Below are 25909 nucleotides of genomic sequence, written 5' to 3'. Positions count from 1 at the left end.
ACTCTATACCATACACTCTATACCCTACACTCTACACTCTATACCCTACACTCTATACCCTACACTCTTTGCCCTACACTCTATACCCTACACTCTATACCCTACACTCTATACCCTACACTCTATACCATACACTCTATACCCTACACTCTACACTCTATACCCTACACTCTACACCCTACACTCTATACCCTACACTCTATGCCCTACACTCCATACCCTACACTCTACACCCTACATTCTATACCCTACACTCTATACCATACACTCTATACCCTACACTCTACACTCTATACCCTACACTCTACACCCTACACTCTATACCCTACACTCTAATCCCTACACTCTACACTCTATACCCTACACTCTATACCCTACACTCTACACTCTCTACCCTACACTCTCTACCCTACACTCTATACCCTACACTGTACACTCTATACCCTACACTCTACACTCTATACCCTACACTCTATACCCTACACTCTATACCCTACACTCTATACCCTACACTCTACACTCTATACCCTACACTCTATGCCCTACACTCTATACCCTACACTCTACACCCTACACTCTATACCCTACACTCTATACCATACACTCTATACCCTGCACTCTACACTCTATACTCTACACTCTACACCCTACACTCTAATCCCTACACTCTACACTCTATACCCTACACTCTACACTCTTTACCCAACACTCTTTACCCTACACTCTATACCCTACACTCTATACCCTACACTCTATACCCTACACTCTACACTCTATACCCTACACTCTACACTCTATACCCTCCACTCTATACCCTACACTCTATACCCTACACTCTATACCCTACACTCTACACTATATACCCTACACTCTATAACCTACACTCTATACCCTACACTCTACACTCTATACCCTACACTCTATACCCTACACTCTTTGCCCTACACTCTATACCCCACACTCTATACCATACACTCTATACCCTACACTCTACACTCTATACCCTACACTCTATACCCTACAATCTATGCCCTACACTCTATACCCTACACTCTACACCCTACACTCTATACCCTACACTCTATACCATACACTCTATACCCTACACTCTACACTCTATACCCTACACTCTACACCCTACACTCTATACCCTACACTCTAATCCCTACACTCTACACTCTATACCCTACACTCTATACCCTACACTCTACACTCTCTACCTTACACTCTCTACCCTACACTCTATACCCTACACTCTATACCCTACACTCTACACTCTATACCCTACACTCTACACTCTATACCCTACACGCTATACCCTACACTCTCCACTCTATACCCTACACTCTATACCCTACACTCTATACCCTACACTCTACACTCTATACCCTACACTCTATACCCTACACCCTATGCCCTACACTCTATACCCTACACTCTACACCCTACACTCTATACCGTGCACTCTATACCCTACACTCTATACCCTACACTCTATACCCTACACTCTACACCCTACACTCTATACCTTACACTCTACACTCTATACCCTACACTCTATACCCTACACACTATGCCCTACACTCTATACCCTACACTCTATACCATACACTCTATACCCTACACTCTATACCGTACACTCTATACCCTACACTCTATACCCTACACTCTATACCCTACACTCTACACCCTACACTCTATACCTTACACTCTATACCCTACACTCTATACCCTACACTCTAAACTCTATACCCTACACTCTACACTCTATACCCTACACTCTATACCCTACACTCTATACCCTACACTCTACACTCTATACCCTACACTCTATACCCTACACTCTATACCTACACTCTACACTCTATACCCTACACTCTATACCCTACACTCTATACCCTACACTCTACACTCTATACCCTACTCTCTATACCCTACACTCTATGCCCTACACTCTATACCCTACACTCTATACCCTACACTCTATACCCTACACTCTACACTCTATACCCTACACTCTATACCCTACACTCTACACTCTATACCCTACACTCTATACCCTACACTCTACACTCTATACCCTACACTCTATACCCTACACTCTATGCCCTACACTCTATACCCTACACCTTATGCCCTACACTCTATACCCTACACTCTATACCCTTCACTCTATACCCTACACTCTACACTCTATACCCTACACTCTATACCCTACACATTATACCCTACACTCTACACTCTATACCCTACACTCTATACCCTACACTCTATGCCCTACACTCCATACCCTACACTCTATACCCTACACTCTATACCCTACACTCTATTTCCTACACTCTATACCCTTCACTCTACACTCTATACCCTACACTCTATACCCTACACTCTATACCCTACACTCTAAACTCTATACCCTACACTCTATACCCTACACTCTATGCCCTACACTCTATACCCTACACTCTATACCCTACACTCTATACCCTACACTCTACACTCTATACATTACACTCTATACCCTACACTCTATACCCTACACTCTAATCCCTACACTCTACACTCTATACCCTACACTCTATACCCTACACTCTACACTCTATACCTTACACTCTACACTCTATTCCCTACACTCTATACCCTACACTCTATACCCTACACTTTATACCCTACACTCTATACCCAACACTCTACACCCTACACTCTATACCCTACACTCTATACCATACACTCTATACCCTTCACTCTACACTCTATACCCTACACTCTAAACTCTATACCCTACACTTTATACCCTACACTCTATACCCTACACTCTATACCCTACACTCTACACTCTATACCCTACACTCTACACTCTATACCCTACACTTTATACCCTACACTCTATACCCTACACTCTATACCCTACACTCTATACCCTACACTCTATACCCTACACTCTACACTCTATGCCCTACACTCTACACTCTATACCCTACACTCTACACTCTATACCCTACACTCTACACTCTATACCCTACACTCTATACCCTACACTCTATACCCTACACTCTATACCCTACACTCTACACTCTATGCCCTACACTCTACACTCTATACCTCACACTCTACACTCTATTCCCTACACTCTATACCCTACAGTCTACACTCTCTACCCTACACTCTCTACCCTACACTCTATACCCTACACTCTATACCCTACACTCTACACTCTATACCCTACACTCTATACCCTACACTCTATACCCTACACTCTACATTCTATACCCTACACTCTATACCCTACACTCTTTGCCCTACACTCTATACCCTACACTCTATACCCTACACTCTATACCCCACACTCTATACCATACACTCTATACCCTACACTCTACACTCTATACCCTACACTCTATACCCTACACTCAATACCCTACACTCTACACGCTATACCCTACACTCTACACTCTATACCCTGCACTCAATACCCTACACTCTATACCCTACACTCTACACTATATACCCTACACTCTATACCCTACACTCTATACCCTACACTCTACACTCTATACCCTACACTCTATACCCTACACTCTATACCCTACACTCTACACTATATACCCTACACTCTATAACCTACACTCTATACCCTACACTCTACACTCTATACCCTACACTCTATACCCTACACTCTTTGCCCTACACTCTATACCCCACACTCTATACCATACACTCTATACCCTACACTCTACACTCTATACCCTACACTCTATACCCTACAATCTATGCCCTACACTCTATACCCTACACTCTACACCCTACACTCTATACCCTACACTCTATACCATACACTCTATACCCTACACTCTACACTCTATACCCTACACTCTACACCCTACACTCTATACCCTACACTCTAATCCCTACACTCTACACTCTATACCCTACACTCTATACCCTACACTCTACACTCTCTACCTTACACTCTCTACCCTACACTCTATACCCTACACTCTATACCCTACACTCTACACTCTATACCCTACACTCTACACTCTATACCCTACACGCTATACCCTACACTCTCCACTCTATACCCTACACTCTATACCCTACACTCTATACCCTACACTCTACACTCTATACCCTACACTCTATACCCTACACCCTATGCCCTACACTCTATACCCTACACTCTACACCCTACACTCTATACCGTGCACTCTATACCCTACACTCTATACCCTACACTCTATACCCTACACTCTACACCCTACACTCTATACCTTACACTCTACACTCTATACCCTACACTCTATACCCTACACACTATGCCCTACACTCTATACCCTACACTCTATACCATACACTCTATACCCTACACTCTATACCGTACACTCTATACCCTACACTCTATACCCTACACTCTATACCCTACACTCTACACCCTACACTCTATACCTTACACTCTATACCCTACACTCTATACCCTACACTCTAAACTCTATACCCTACACTCTACACTCTATACCCTACACTCTATACCCTACACTCTATACCCTACACTCTACACTCTATACCCTACACTCTATACCCTACACTCTATACCTACACTCTACACTCTATACCCTACACTCTATACCCTACACTCTATACCCTACACTCTACACTCTATACCCTACTCTCTATACCCTACACTCTATGCCCTACACTCTATACCCTACACTCTATACCCTACACTCTATACCCTACACTCTACACTCTATACCCTACACTCTATACCCTACACTCTACACTCTATACCCTACACTCTATACCCTACACTCTACACTCTATACCCTACACTCTATACCCTACACTCTATGCCCTACACTCTATACCCTACACCTTATGCCCTACACTCTATACCCTACACTCTATACCCTTCACTCTATACCCTACACTCTACACTCTATACCCTACACTCTATACCCTACACATTATACCCTACACTCTACACTCTATACCCTACACTCTATACCCTACACTCTATGCCCTACACTCCATACCCTACACTCTATACCCTACACTCTATACCCTACACTCTATTTCCTACACTCTATACCCTTCACTCTACACTCTATACCCTACACTCTATACCCTACACTCTATACCCTACACTCTAAACTCTATACCCTACACTCTATACCCTACACTCTATGCCCTACACTCTATACCCTACACTCTATACCCTACACTCTATACCCTACACTCTACACTCTATACATTACACTCTATACCCTACACTCTATACCCTACACTCTAATCCCTACACTCTACACTCTATACCCTACACTCTATACCCTACACTCTACACTCTATACCTTACACTCTACACTCTATTCCCTACACTCTATACCCTACACTCTATACCCTACACTTTATACCCTACACTCTATACCCAACACTCTACACCCTACACTCTATACCCTACACTCTATACCATACACTCTATACCCTTCACTCTACACTCTATACCCTACACTCTAAACTCTATACCCTACACTTTATACCCTACACTCTATACCCTACACTCTATACCCTACACTCTACACTCTATACCCTACACTCTACACTCTATACCCTACACTTTATACCCTACACTCTATACCCTACACTCTATACCCTACACTCTATACCCTACACTCTATACCCTACACTCTACACTCTATGCCCTACACTCTACACTCTATACCCTACACTCTACACTCTATACCCTACACTCTACACTCTATACCCTACACTCTATACCCTACACTCTATACCCTACACTCTATACCCTACACTCTACACTCTATGCCCTACACTCTACACTCTATACCTCACACTCTACACTCTATTCCCTACACTCTATACCCTACAGTCTACACTCTCTACCCTACACTCTCTACCCTACACTCTATACCCTACACTCTATACCCTACACTCTACACTCTATACCCTACACTCTATACCCTACACTCTATACCCTACACTCTACATTCTATACCCTACACTCTATACCCTACACTCTTTGCCCTACACTCTATACCCTACACTCTATACCCTACACTCTATACCCCACACTCTATACCATACACTCTATACCCTACACTCTACACTCTATACCCTACACTCTATACCCTACACTCAATACCCTACACTCTACACGCTATACCCTACACTCTACACTCTATACCCTGCACTCAATACCCTACACTCTATACCCTACACTCTACACTATATACCCTACACTCTATACCCTACACTCTATACCCTACACTCTACACTCTATACCCTACACTCTATACCCTACACTCTTTGCCCTACACTCTATACCCTACACTCTACACCCTACACTCTATACCCCACACTCTATACCATACACTCTATACCCTACACTCTACACTCTATACCCTACACTCTATACCCTACACTCTATGCCCTACACTCTATACCCTACACTCTTCACCCTACACTCTATACCCTACACACTATACCATACACTCTATACCCTACACTCTACACTCTATACCCTACACTCTACACCCTACACTCTATACCCTACACTCTATACCATACACTCTATACCCTACACTCTACACTCTATACCCTACACTCTAAACTCTATACCCTACACTCTATACCCTACACTCTATACCCTACACTCTACACTCTATACCCTACACTCTATACCATACACTCTATGCCCTACACTCTATACCCTACACTCTATACCCTACACTCTATACCCTACACTCTACACTCTATACCCTACACTCTATACCCTACACTCTATACCCTACACTCTACACTCTATACCCTACACTCTATACCCTACACTCTATGCCCTACACTCTATACCCTACACTCTATACCCTACACTCTATACCCTACACTCTATACCCTACACTCTAAACTCTATACCCTACACTCTATACCCTACACTCTATGCCCTACACTCTATACCCTACACTCTATACCCTACACTCTATACCCTACACTCTACACTCTATACCCTACACTCTATACCCCACACTCTATACCCTACACTCTAATCCCTACACTCTACACTCTATACCCTACACTCTATACCCTACACTCTACACTCTATACCTTACACTCTACACTCTATTCCCTACACTCTATACCCTACACTCTATACCCTACACTCTACACTCTATACCCTACACTCTATACCCTACACTCTATGCCCTATACTCTATACCCTACACTCTACACCCTACACTCTATACCCTACACTCTATACCCTACACTCTACACTCTATACCCTACACTCTATACCCTACACTCTATACCCTACACTCTACACTCTATACCCTACACTCTATACCCTACACTCTATGCCCTACACTCTATTCCCTACACTCTATACCCTACACTCTACACTCTATACCCTACACTCTATACCCTACACTCTATACCCTACACTCTAATCCCTACACTCTACACTCTATACCCTACACTCTATACCCTACACTCTACACTCTATACCTTACATTCTACACTCTATTCCCTACACTCTATACCCTACACTCTATACCCTACACTCTATACCATACACTCTATACCCAACACTCTACACCCTACACTCTATACCCTACAGTCTATACCATACACTCTATACCCTACACTCTACACTCTATACCCTACACTCTAAACTCTATACCCTACACTCTATACCCTACACTCTATACCCTACACTCTATACCCTACACTCTATACTCTACACTCTACACTCTATACCCTACACTCTACACTCTATACCCTACACTCTATACCCAACACTCTATACCCTACACTCTATACCCTACACTCTATACCCTACACTCTATACCCTACGCTCTATACCCTACACTCTACACTCTATGCCCTACACTCTACACTCTATACCCTACACTCTACACTCTATACACTACACTCTACACTCTATACCCTACACTCTATACCCTACACTCTATACCCTACACTCTACACTATATGCCCTTCACTCTACACTCTATACCTTACACTCTACACTCTATTCCCTACACTCTATACCCTACACTCTATACCCTACACCCTACACTCTCTACCCTACACTCTCTACCCTACACTCTATACCCTACACTCTATACCCTACACTCTACACTCTATACCCTACACTCTACACTCTATACCTTACACTCTACACTCTATTCCCTACACTCTATACCCTACACTCTATACCCTACACTTTATACCCTACACTCTATACCCAACACTCTACACCCTACACTCTATACCCTACACTCTATACCATACACTCTATACCCTTCACTCTACACTCTATACCCTACACTCTAAACTCTATACCCTACACTCTATACCCTACACTCTATACCCTACACTCTATACCCTACACTCTACACTCTATACCCTACACTCTACACTCTATACCCTACACTTTATACCCTACACTCTATACCCTACACTCTATACCCTACACTCTATACCCTACACTCTATACCCTACACTCTACACTCTATGCCCTACACTCTACACTCTATACCCTACACTCTACACTCTATACCCTACACTCTACACTCTATACCCTACACTCTATACCCTACACTCTATACCCTACACTCTATACCCTACACTCTACACTCTATGCCCTACACTCTACACTCTATACCTCACACTCTACACTCTATTCCCTACACTCTATACCCTACAGTCTACACTCTCTACCCTACACTCTCTACCCTACACTCTATACCCTACACTCTATACCCTACACTCTACACTCTATACCCTACACTCTATACCCTACACTCTATACCCTACACTCTACATTCTATACCCTACACTCTATACCCTACACTCTTTGCCCTACACTCTATACCCTACACTCTATACCCTACACTCTATACCCCACACTCTATACCATACACTCTATACCCTACACTCTACACTCTATACCCTACACTCTATACCCTACACTCAATACCCTACACTCTACACTCTATACCCTACACTCTACACTCTATACCCTGCACTCTATACCCTACACTCTATACCCTACACTCTACACTATATACCCTACACTCTATACCCTACACTCTATACCCTACACTCTACACTCTATACCCTACACTCTATACCCTACACTCTTTGCCCTACACTCTATACCCTACACTCTACACCCTACACTCTATACCCCACACTCTATACCATACACTCTATACCCTACACTCTACACTCTATACCCTACACTCTATACCCTACACTCTATGCCCTACACTCTATACCCTACACTCTTCACCCTACACTCTATACCCTACACACTATACCATACACTCTATACCCTACACTCTACACTCTATACCCTACACTCTACACCCTACACTCTATACCCTACACTCTATACCATACACTCTATACCCTACACTCTACACTCTATACCCTACACTCTAAACTCTATACCCTACACTCTATACCCTACACTCTATACCCTACACTCTACACTCTATACCCTACACTCTATACCATACACTCTATGCCCTACACTCTATACCCTACACTCTATACCCTACACTCTATACCCTACACTCTACACTCTATACCCTACACTCTATACCCTACACTCTATACCCTACACTCTACACTCTATACCCTACACTCTATACCCTACACTCTATGCCCTACACTCTATACCCTACACTCTATACCCTACACTCTATACCCTACACTCTATACCCTACACTCTAAACTCTATACCCTACACTCTATACCCTACACTCTATGCCCTACACTCTATACCCTACACTCTATACCCTACACTCTATACCCTACACTCTACACTCTATACCCTACACTCTATACCCCACACTCTATACCCTACACTCTAATCCCTACACTCTACACTCTATATCCTACACTCTATACCCTACACTCTACACTCTATACCTTACACTCTACACTCTATTCCCTACACTCTATACCCTACACTCTATACCCTACACTCTACACTCTATACCCTACACTCTATACCCTACACTCTATGCCCTATACTCTATACCCTACACTCTACACCCTACACTCTATACCCTACACTCTATACCCTACACTCTACACTCTATACCCTACACTCTATACCCTACACTCTATACCCTACACTCTACACTCTATACCCTACACTCTATACCCTACACTCTATGCCCTACACTCTATTCCCTACACTCTATACCCTACACTCTACACTCTATACCCTACACTCTATACCCTACACTCTATACCCTACACTCTAATCCCTACACTCTACACTCTATACCCTACACTCTATACCCTACACTCTACACTCTATACCTTACATTCTACACTCTATTCCCTACACTCTATACCCTACACTCTATACCCTACACTCTATACCATACACTCTATACCCAACACTCTACACCCTACACTCTATACCCTACACTCTATACCATACACTCTATACCCTACACTCTACACTCTATACCCTACACTCTAAACTCTATACCCTACACTCTATACCCTACACTCTATACCCTACACTCTATACCCTACACTCTATACTCTACACTCTACACTCTATACCCTACACTCTACACTCTATACCCTACACTCTATACCCAACACTCTATACCCTACACTCTATACCCTACACTCTATACCCTACACTCTATACCCTACGCTCTATACCCTACACTCTACACTCTATGCCCTACACTCTACACTCTATACCCTACACTCTACACTCTATACACTACACTCTACACTCTATACCCTACACTCTATACCCTACACTCTATACCCTACACTCTACACTATATGCCCTTCACTCTACACTCTATACCTTACACTCTACACTCTATTCCCTACACTCTATACCCTACACTCTATACCCTACACCCTACACTCTCTACCCTACACTCTCTACCCTACACTCTATACCCTACACTCTATACCCTACACTCTACACTCTATACCCTACACTCTACACTCTATACCCTACACTCTATACCCTACACTCTATACCCTACACTCTACACTCTATGCCCTACACTCTACACTCTATACCCTACACTATATACCCTACACTCTATACCCTACACTCTACACTCTATACCCTACACTCTATACCCTACACTCTATGCCCTACACTCTATACCCTACACTCTATACCCTACACTCTATACCCTACACTCTATATCCTACACTCTACACTCTATACCCTACACTCTATACCCTACACTCTATACCCTACACTCTACACTCTATACCCTACACTCTATACCCTACACTCTATACCCTACACTCTACACTCTATACCCTACACTCTATACCCTACACTCTATGCCCTACACTCTACACTCTATACCCTACACTCTATACCCTACACTCTATACCCTACACTCTACACTCTATACCCTACACTCTATACCCTACACTCTATGCCCTACACTCTATACCCTACACTCTATACCCCACACTCTATACCCTACACTCTATACCCTACACTCTACACTCTATACCCTACACTCTATACCCTACACTCTATACCCTACACTCTACACTCTATACCCTACACTCTATACCCTACACTCTATGCCCTACACTCTATACCCTACACTCTATACCCTACACTCTATACCCTACACTCTACACTCTATGCCCTACACTCTATACCCTACACTCTATACCCTACACTCTAATCCCTATACTCTACACTCTATACCCTACACTCTATACCCTACACTCTACACTCTATACCTTACACTCTACACTCTATTCCCTACACTCTATACCCTACACTCTATACCCTACACTCTATACCCTACACTCTATACCCAACACTCAACACCCTACACTCTATACCCTACACTCCATACCATACACTCTATACCCTACACTCTACACTCTATACCCTACACTCTAAACTCTATACCCTACACTCTATACCCTACACTCTATACCCTACACTCTATACCCTACACTCTACACTCTATACCCTACACTCTACACTCTATACCCTACACTCTATACCCTACACTCTATACCCTACACTCTACACTCTATACCCTACACTCTATACTCTACACTCTACACTCTATACCCTACACTCTATACCCTACACTCTATGCCCTACACTCTATACCCTACACTCTATACCCTACACTCTACACTCTATACCCTACACTCTATACCCTACACCCTACACTCTATACCCTACACTCTATACCCTACACTCTATACCCTACACTCTATACCCTACACTCTATACCCTACACTCTACACTCTATACCCTACACTCTATACCCTACACTCTATACCCTACACTCTAATCCCTACACTCTACACTCTATACCCTACACTCTATACCCTACACTCTATACCCTAAACTCTACACTCTATACCCTACACTCTATATCCTACACTCTACACTCTATACCCTACACTCTATACCATACACTCTATACCCTACACTCTATACCCTACACTCTATACCCTACACTCTATACCCTACACTCTATACCTTACACTCTATACCCTACACTCTATACCCTACACTCTATAACATACACTCTATACCCTACACTCTATACCCTACACTCTATACCCTACACTCTACACTCTATACCCTACACTCTATAACATACACTCTATACCCTACACTATATACCCTACACTCTACACTCTATACCCTACACTCTATACCATACAATCTATACCCTACACTCTATACCATACACGCTATACAATACACTCTATACCCTACACTCTACACCCTACACTCTATACATTACACTCTATACCCTACACTCTATACCCTACAATCTAAACTCTATACCCTACACTCTACACTCTATACCCTACACTCTATAACATACACTCTATACCCTACACTCTATACCATACACTCTACACTCTATACCCTACACTCTATACCATACACTCTACACCATATACTCTATAGCATACACTCTATACCCTACACTCTATACCCTACACTCTATACCCTACACTCTATACAATACACTATGCACTATATACCCTACACTCTACACTTTATACCCTACACTCTATACCCTACACTCTATACCCTACACTCTATACCCTACACTCTACACTCTATACACTACACTCCATAGCCTACACTCTACAATCTATACCCTTCACTCTATACCCTACACTCTATAGCCTACAGTCTATACCCTACACTCTATACCCTACACTCTACACTCTATACCTTACACTCTACACTCTATTCCCTACACTCTATACCCTACACTCTATACCCTACACTTTATACCCTACACTCTATACCCTACACTCTACACCCTACACTCTATACCCCACACTCTATACCATACACTCTATACCCTACACTCTACACTCTATACCCTACACTCTACACCCTACACTCTATACCCTACACTCTAATCCCTACACTCTACACTCTATACCCTACACTCTATACCCTACACTCTACACTCTATACCTTACACTCTACACTCTATTCCCTACACTCTATACCCTACACTCTATACCCTACACTCTATACCCTACACTCTACACTACATACCCTACACTCTATACCATACACTCTATACCCTACACTCTACACTCTATACCCTACACTCTATACCCTACACTCTTTGCCCTACACTCTATACCCTACACTCTATACCCTACACTCTATACCCTACACTCTATACCATACACTCTATACCCTACACTCTACACTCTATACCCTACACTCTACACCCTACACTCTATACCCTACACTCTATGCCCTACACTCTATACCCTACACTCTACACCCTACATTCTATACCCTACACTCTATACCATACACTCTATACCCTACACTCTACACTCTATACCCTACACTCTACACCCTACACTCTATACCCTACACTCTAATCCCTACACTCTACACTCTATACCCTACACTCTATACCCTACACTCTACACTCTCTACCCTACACTCTCTACCCTACACTCTATACCCTACACTGTACACTCTATACCCTACACTCTACACTCTATACCCTACACTCTATACCCTACACTCTATACCCTACACTCTATACCCTACACTCTACACTCTATACCCTACACTCTATGCCCTACACTCTATACCCTACACTCTACACCCTACACTCTATACCCTACACTCTATACCATACACTCTATACCCTGCACTCTACACTCTATACTCTACACTCTACACTCTAATCCCTACACTCTACACTCTATACCCTACACTCTACACTCTTTACTCAACACTCTTTACCCTACACTCTATACCCTACACTCTATACCCTACACTCTATACCCTACACTCTACACTCTATACCCTACACTCTACACTCTATACCCTGCACTCTATACCCTACACTCTATACCCTACACTCTATACCCTACACTCTACACTATATACCCTACACTCTATAACCTACACTCTATACCCTACACTCTACACTCTATACCCTACACTCTATACCCTACACTCTTTGCCCTACACTCTATACCCCACACTCTATACCATACACTCTATACCCTACACTCTACACTCTATACCCTACACTCTGTACCCTACAATCTATGCCCTACACTCTATACCCTACACTCTACACCCTACACTCTATACCCTACACTCTATACCATACACTCTATACCCTACACTCTACACTCTATACCCTACACTCTACACCCTACACTCTATACCCTACACTCTAATCCCTACACTCTACACTCTATACCCTACACTCTATACCCTACACTCTACACTCTCTACCTTACACTCTCTACCCTACACTCTATACCCTACACTCTATACCCTACACTCTACACTCTATACCCTACACTCTACACTCTATACCCTACACTCTATACCCTAAACTCTCCACTCTATACCCTACACTCTATACCCTACACTCTATACCCTACACTCTACACTCTATACCCTACACTCTATACCCTACACCCTATGCCCTACACTCTATACCCTACACTCTACACCCTACACTCTATACCGTGCACTCTATACCCTACACTTTATACCCTACACTCTATACCCTACACTCTACACCCTACACTCTATACCTTACACTCTACACTCTATACCCTACACTCTATACCCTACACCCTATGCCCTACACTCTATACCCTACACTCTATACCATACACTCTATACCCTACACTCTATACCGTACACTCTATACCCTACACGCTATACCCTACACTCTATACCCTACACTCTACACCCTACACTCTATACCTTACACTCTATACCCTACACTCTATACCCTACACTCTAAACTCTATACCCTACACTCTACACTCTATACCCTACACTCTATACCCTACACTCTATACCCTACACTCTATACCTAACACTCTACACTCTATACCCTACACTCTATACCCTACACTCTATACCTACACTCTACACTCTATACCCTACACTCTATACCCTACACTCTATACCCTACACTCTACACTCTATACCCTACACTCTATACCCTACACTCTATACCCTACACTCTATACCCTACACTCTATACCCTACACTCTATACCCTACACTCTACACTCTATACCCTACACTCTATACCCTACACTCTACACTCTATACCCTACACTCTATACCCTACACTCTACACTCTATACCCTACACTCTATACCCTACACTCTATGCCCTACACTCTATACCCTACACTCTATACCCTTCACTCTATACCCTACACTCTACACTCTATACCCTACACTCTATACCCTACACATTATACCCTACACTCTACACTCTATACCCTACACTCTATACCCTACACTCTATGCCCTACACTCTATACCCTACACTCTATACCCTACACTCTATACCCTACACTCTATTTCCTACACTCTATACCCTACACTCTACACTCTATACCCTACACTCTATACCCTACACTCTATACCCTACACTCTAAACTCTATACCCTACACTCTATACCCTACACTCTATGCCCTACACTCTATACCCTACACTCTATACCCTACACTCTATACCCTACACTCTACACTACATACCCTACACTCTATACCATACACTCTATACCCTACACTCTACACTCTATACCCTACACTCTATACCCTACACTCTTTGCCCTACACTCTATACCCTACACTCTATACCCTACACTCTATACCCTACACTCTATACCATACACTCTATACCCTACACTCTATACCCTACACTCTACACCCTACACTCTATACCCTACACTCTATGCCCTACACTCCATACCCTACACTCTACACCCTACATTCTATACCCTACACTCTATACCATACACTCTATACCCTACACTCTACACTCTATACCCTACACTCTACACCCTACACTCTATACCCTACACTCTAATCCCTACACTCTACACTCTATACCCTACACTCTATACCCTACACTCTACACTCTCTACCCTACACTCTCTACCCTACACTCTATACCCTACACTGTACACTCTATACCCTACACTCTACACTCTATACCCTACACTCTATACCCTACACTCTATACCCTACACTCTATACCCTACACTCTACACTCTATACCCTACACTCTATGCCCTACACTCTATACCCTACACTCTACACCCTACACTCTATACCCTACACTCTATACCATACACTCTATACCCTGCACTCTACACTCTATACTCTACACTCTACACCCTACACTCTAATCCCTACACTCTACACTCTATACCCTACACTCTACACTCTTTACCCAACACTCTTTACCCTACACTCTATACCCTACACTCTATACCCTACACTCTATACCCTACACTCTACACTCTATACCCTACACTCTACACTCTATACCCTCCACTCTATACCCTACACTCTATACCCTACACTCTATACCCTACACTCTACACTATATACCCTACACTCTATAACCTACACTCTATACCCTACACTCTACACTCTATACCCTACACTCTATACCCTACACTCTTTGCCCTACACTCTATACCCCACACTCTATACCATACACTCTATACCCTACACTCTACACTCTATACCCTACACTCTATACCCTACAATCTATGCCCTATACTCTATACCCTACACTCTACACCCTACACTCTATACCCTACACTATATACCATACACTCTATACCCTACACTCTACACTCTATACCCTACACTCTACACCCTACACTCTATACCCTACACTCTAATCCCTACACTCTACACTCTATACCCTACACTCTATACCCTACACTCTATACCCTACACTCTACACTCTATACCCTACACTCTACACTCTATACCCTACACTCTATACCCTACACTCTCCACTCTATACCCTACACTCTATACCCTACACTCTATACCCTACACTCTACACTCTATACCCTACACTCTATACCCTACACCCTATGCCCTACACTCTATACCCTACACTCTACACCCTACACTCTATACCGTGCACTCTATACCCTACACTCTATACCCTACACTCTATACCCTACACTCTACACCCTACACTCTATACCTTACACTCTACACTCTATACCCTACACTCTATACCCTACACCCTATGCCCTACACTCTATACCCTACACTCTATACCATACACTCTATACCCTACACTCTATACCGTACACTCTATACCCTACACTCTATACCCTACACTCTATACCCTACACTCTACACCCTACACTCTATACCTTACACTCTATACCCTACACTCTATACCCTACACTCTAAACTCTATACCCTACACTCTACACTCTATACCCTACACTCTATACCCTACACTCTATACCCTACACTCTACACTCTATACCCTACACTCTATACCCTACACTCTATACCTACACTCTACACTCTATACCCTACACTCTATACCCTACACTCTATACCCTACACTCTACACTCTATACCCTACTCTCTATACCCTACACTCTATGCCCTACACTCTATACCCTACACTCTATACCCTACACTCTATACCCTACACTCTACACTCTATACCCTACACTCTATACCCTACACTCTACACTCTATACCCTACACTCTATACCCTACACTCTACACTCTATACCCTACACTCTATACCCTACACTCTATGCCCTACACTCTATACCCTACACTCTATGCCCTACACTCTATACCCTACACTCTATACCCTTCACTCTATACCCTACACTCTACACTCTATACCCTACACTCTATACCCTACACATTATACCCTACACTCTACACTCTATACCCTACACTCTATACCCTACACTCTATGCCCTACACTCCATACCCTACACTCTATACCCTGCACTCTATACCCTACACTCTATTTCCTACACTCTATACCCTTCACTCTACACTCTATACCCTACACTCTATACCCTACACTCTATACCCTACACTCTAAACTCTATACCCTACACTCTATACCCTACACTCTATGCCCTACACTCTATACCCTACACTCTATACCCTACACTCTATACCCTACACTGTACACTCTATACATTACACTCTATACCCTACACTCTATACCCTACACTCTAATCCCTACACTCTACACTCTATACCCTACACTCTATACCCTACACTCTACACTCTATACCTTACACTCTACACTCTATTCCCTACACTCTATACCCTACACTCTATACCCTACACTTTATACCCTACACTCTATACCCAACACTCTACACCCTACACTCTATACCCTACACTCTATACCATACACTCTATACCCTTCACTCTACACTCTATACCCTACACTCTAAACTCTATACCCTACACTCTATACCCTACACTCTATACCCTACACTCTATACCCTACACTCTACACTCTATACCCTACACTCTACACTCTATACCCTACACTTTATACCCTACACTCTATACCCTACACTCTATACCCTACACTCTATACCCTACACTCTACACTCTATGCCCTACACTCTACACTCTATACCCTACACTCTACACTCTATACCCTACACTCTACACTCTATACCCTACACTCTATACCCTACACTCTATACCCTACACTCTATACCCTACACTCTACACTCTATGCCCTACACTCTACACTCTATACCTCACACTCTACACTCTATTCCCTACACTCTATACCCTACAGTCTACACTCTCTACCCTACACTCTCTACCCTACACTCTATACCCTACACTCTATACCCTACACTCTACACTCTATACCCTACACTCTATACCCTACACTCTATACCCTACACTCTACATTCTATACCCTACACTCTATACCCTACACTCTTTGCCCTACACTCTATACCCTACACTCTATACCCTACACTCTATACCCCACACTCTATACCATACACTCTATACCCTACACTCTACACTCTATACCCTACACTCTATACCCTACACTCAATACCCTACACTCTACACTCTATACCCTACACTCTACACTCTATACCCTGCACTCTATACCCTACACTCTATACCCTACACTCTACACTATATACCCTACACTCTATACCCTACACTCTATACCCTACACTCTACACTCTATACCCTACACTCTATACCCTACACTCTTTGCCCTACACTCTATACCCTACACTCTACACCCTACACTCTATACCCCACACTCTATACCATACACTCTATACCCTACACTCTACACTCTATACCCTACACTCTATACCCTACACTCTATGCCCTACACTCTATACCCTACACTCTTCACCCTACACTCTATACCCTACACACTATACCATACACTCTATACCCTACACTCTACACTCTATACCCTACACTCTACACCCTACACTCTATACCCTACACTCTATACCATACACTCTATACCCTACACTCTACACTCTATACCCTACACTCTAAACTCTATACCCTACACTCTATACCCTACACTCTATACCCTACACTCTATACCCTACACTCTACACTCTATACCCTACACTCTACACTCTATACCCTACACTCTATACCCTACACTCTATACCCTACACTCTATACCCTACACTCTATACCCTACACTCTACACTCTATGCCCTACACTCTACACTCTATACCCTACACTCTACACTCTATACCCTACACTCTACACTCTATACCCTACACTCTATACCCTACACTCTATACCCTACACTCTATACCCTACACTCTACACTCTATGCCCTACACTCTATACCCTACACTCTATACCCTACACTCTACACTCTATGCCCTACACTCTATACCCTACACTCTATACCCTACACTCTATACCCTACACTCTACACTCTCTACCCTACACTCTCTACCCTACACTCTATACCCTACACTCTATACCCTACACTCTACACTCTATACCCTACACTCTACACTCTATACCCTACACTCTATACCCTACACTCTATACCCTACACTCTACACTCTATACCCTACACTCTACACTCTATACCCTACACTCTATACCCTACACTCTATACCCTACACTCTACACTCTATGCCCTACACTCTACACTCTATACCCTACACTCTATACCCTACACTCTATACCCTACACTCGACACTCTATACCCTACACTTTATACCCTACATTCTATGCCCTACACTCTATACCCTACACTCTATACCCTACACTCTATACCCTACACTCTACACTCTATACCCTACACTCTATACTCTACACTCTACACTCTATACCCTACACTCTATACCCTACACTCTATACCCTACACTCTACACTCTATACCCTACACTCTATACCCTACACTCTATGCCCTACACTCTATACCCTACACTCTATACCCTACACTCTATACCCTACACTCTATACCCTACACTCTACACTCTATACCCTACACTCTATACCCTACACTCTATAACCTACACTCTACACTCTATACCCTACACTCTATACCCTACACTCTATGCCCTACACTCTATACCCTACACTCTATACCCTACACTCTACACCCTACACTCTACACTCTATACCCTACACTCTATACCCTACACTCTATACCCTACACTCTAATCCCTACACTCTACACTCTATACCCTACACTCTATATCCTACACTCTACACTCTATACCTTACACTCTACACTCTATTCCCTACACTCTATACCCTACACTCTATACCCTAAACTCTATACCCTACACTCTATACCCAACACTCTACACCCTACACTCTATACCCTACACTCTATACCATACACTCTATACCCTACACTCTACACTCTATACCCTACACTCTAAACTCTATACCCTACACTCTATAACCTACACTCTATACCCTACACTCTATACCCTACACTCTACACTCTATACCCTACACTCTACACTCTATACCCTACACTCTATACCCTACACTCTATACCCTACACTCTATACCCTACACTCTACACTCTATGCCCTACACTCTACACTCTATACCCTACACTCTACACTCTATACCCTACACTCTACACTCTATACCCTACACTCTATACCCTACACTCTATACCCTACACTCTACACTCTATTCCCTACACTCTACACTCTATACCTTACACTCTACACTCTATTCCTTCACTCTATACCCTACACTCTATACCCTACACTCTATACCCTACACTCTACACTCTCTACCCTACACTCTCTACCCTACACTCTATACCCTACACTCTACACTCTATGCCCTACACTCTACACTCTATACCCTACACTCTATACCCTACACTCTACACTCTATACCCTACACTCTACACTCTATACCCTACACTTTATACCCTACACTCTATACCCTACACTCTATACCCTACACTCTATACCCTACACTCTATACCCTACACTCTACACTCTATGCCCTACACTCTACACTCTATACCCTACACTCTACACTCTATACCCTACACTCTACACTCTATACCCTACACTCTATACCCTACACTCTATACCCTACACTCTATACCCTACACTCTACACTCTATGCCCTACACTCTACACTCTATACCTCACACTCTACACTCTATTCCCTACACTCTATACCCTACAGTCTACACTCTCTACCCTACACTCTCTACCCTACACTCTATACCCTACACTCTATACCCTACACTCTACACTCTATACCCTACACTCTATACCCTACACTCTATACCCTACACTCTACATTCTATACCCTACACTCTATACCCTACACTCTTTGCCCTACACTCTATACCCTACACTCTATACCCTACACTCTATACCCCACACTCTATACCATACACTCTATACCCTACACTCTACACTCTATACCCTACACTCTATACCCTACACTCAATACCCTACACTCTACACTCTATACCCTACACTCTACACTCTATACCCTGCACTCTATACCCTACACTCTATACCCTACACTCTACACTATATACCCTACACTCTATACCCTACACTCTATACCCTACACTCTACACTCTATACCCTACACTCTATACCCTACACTCTTTGCCCTACACTCTATACCCTACACTCTACACCCTACACTCTATACCCTACACTCTTTGCCCTACACTCTATACCCTACACTCTATACCCTACACTCTATACCCCACACTCTATACCATACACTCTATACCCTACACTCTACACTCTATACCCTACACTCTATACCCTACACTCAATACCCTACACTCTACACTCTATACCCTACACTCTACACTCTATACCCTGCACTCTATACCCTACACTCTATACCCTACACTCTACACTATATACCCTACACTCTATACCCTACACTCTATACCCTACACTCTACACTCTATACCCTACACTCTATACCCTACACTCTTTGCCCTACACTCTATACCCTACACTCTACACCCTACACTCTATACCCCACACTCTATACCATACACTCTATACCCTACACTCTACACTCTATACCCTACACTCTATACCCTACACTCTATGCCCTACACTCTATACCCTACACTCTTCACCCTACACTCTATACCCTACACACTATACCATACACTCTATACCCTACACTCTACACTCTATACCCTACACTCTACACCCTACACTCTATACCCTACACTCTATACCATACACTCTATACCCTACACTCTACACTCTATACCCTACACTCTAAACTCTATACCCTACACTCTATACCCTACACTCTATACCCTACACTCTATACCCTACACTCTACACTCTATACCCTACACTCTACACTCTATACCCTACACTCTATACCCTACACTCTATACCCTACACTCTATACCCTACACTCTATACCCTACACTCTACACTCTATGCCCTACACTCTACACTCTATACCCTACACTCTACACTCTATACCCTACACTCTACACTCTATACCCTACACTCTATACCCTACACTCTATACCCTACACTCTATACCCTACACTCTACACTCTATGCCCTACACTCTATACCCTACACTCTATACCGTACACTCTACACTCTATGCCCTACACTCTATACCCTACACTCTATACCCTACACTCTATACCCTACACTCTACACTCTCTACCCTACACTCTCTACCCTACACTCTATACCCTACACTCTATACCCTACACTCTACACTCTATACCCTACACTCTACACTCTATACCCTACACTCTATACCCTACACTCTATACCCTACACTCTACACTCTATGCCCTACACTCTACACTCTATACCCTACACTCTATACCCTACACTCTATACCCTACACTCGACACTCTATACCCTACACTTTATACCCTACATTCTATGCCCTACACTCTATACCCTACACTCTATACCCTACACTCTATACCCTACACTCTACACTCTATACCCTACACTCTATACTCTACACTCTACACTCTATACCCTACACTCTATACCCTACACTCTATACCCTACACTCTACACTCTATACCCTACACTCTATACCCTACACTCTATGCCCTACACTCTATACCCTACACTCTATACCCTACACTCTATACCCTACACTCTATACCCTACACTCTACACTCTATACCCTACACTCTATACCCTACACTCTATAACCTACACTCTACACTCTATACCCTACACTCTATACCCTACACTCTATGCCCTACACTCTATACCCTACACTCTATACCCTACACTCTACACCCTACACTCTACACTCTATACCCTACACTCTATACCCTACACTCTATACCCTACACTCTAATCCCTACACTCTACACTCTATACCCTACACTCTATATCCTACACTCTACACTCTATACCTTACACTCTACACTCTATTCCCTACACTCTATACCCTACACTCTATACCCTAAACTCTATACCCTACACTCTATACCCAACACTCTACACCCTACACTCTATACCCTACACTCTATACCATACACTCTATACCCTACACTCTACACTCTATACCCTACACTCTAAACTCTATACCCTACACTCTATAACCTACACTCTATACCCTACACTCTATACCCTACACTCTACACTCTATACCCTACACTCTACACTCTATACCCTACACTCTATACCCTACACTCTATACCCTACACTCTATACCCTACACTCTACACTCTATGCCCTACACTCTACACTCTATACCCTACACTCTACACTCTATACCCTACACTCTACACTCTATACCCTACACTCTATACCCTACACTCTATACCCTACACTCTACACTCTATTCCCTACACTCTACACTCTATACCTTACACTCTACACTCTATTCCTTCACTCTATACCCTACACTCTATACCCTACACTCTATACCCTACACTCTACACTCTCTACCCTACACTCTCTACCCTACACTCTATACCCTACACTCTACACTCTATGCCCTACACTCTACACTCTATACCCTACACTCTATACCCTACACTCTATACCCTACACTCTACACTCTATACCCTACACTCTACACTCTATACCCTACACTTTATACCCTACACTCTATACCCTACACTCTATACCCTACACTCTATACCCTACACTCTATACCCTACACTCTACACTCTATGCCCTACACTCTACACTCTATACCCTACACTCTACACTCTATACCCTACACTCTACACTCTATACCCTACACTCTATACCCTACACTCTATACCCTACACTCTATACCCTACACTCTACACTCTATGCCCTACACTCTACACTCTATACCTCACACTCTACACTCTATTCCCTACACTCTATACCCTACAGTCTACACTCTCTACCCTACACTCTCTACCCTACACTCTATACCCTACACTCTATACCCTACACTCTACACTCTATACCCTACACTCTATACCCTACACTCTATACCCTACACTCTACATTCTATACCCTACACTCTATACCCTACACTCTTTGCCCTACACTCTATACCCTACACTCTATACCCTACACTCTATACCCCACACTCTATACCATACACTCTATACCCTACACTCTACACTCTATACCCTACACTCTATACCCTACACTCAATACCCTACACTCTACACTCTATACCCTACACTCTACACTCTATACCCTGCACTCTATACCCTACACTCTATACCCTACACTCTACACTATATACCCTACACTCTATGCCCTACACTCTATACCCTACACTCTATGCCCTACACTCTATACCCTACACTCTTCACCCTACACTCTATACCCTACACACTATACCATACACTCTATACCCTACACTCTACACTCTATACCCTACACTCTACACCCTACACTCTATACCCTACACTCTATACCATACACTCTATACCCTACACTCTACACTCTATACCCTACACTCTAAACTCTATACCCTGCACTCTATACCCTACACTCTATACCCTACACTCTATACCCTACACTCTACACTCTATACCCTACACTCTACACTCTATACCCTACACTCTATA

The sequence above is a fragment of the Ranitomeya imitator genome, chromosome 6 (genome assembly GCF_032444005.1).
Source record: "Ranitomeya imitator isolate aRanImi1 chromosome 6, aRanImi1.pri, whole genome shotgun sequence".
Taxonomy (NCBI): Eukaryota; Metazoa; Chordata; class Amphibia; order Anura; family Dendrobatidae; genus Ranitomeya; species Ranitomeya imitator.
Note: the sequence above shows the minus strand (reverse complement) of the source record.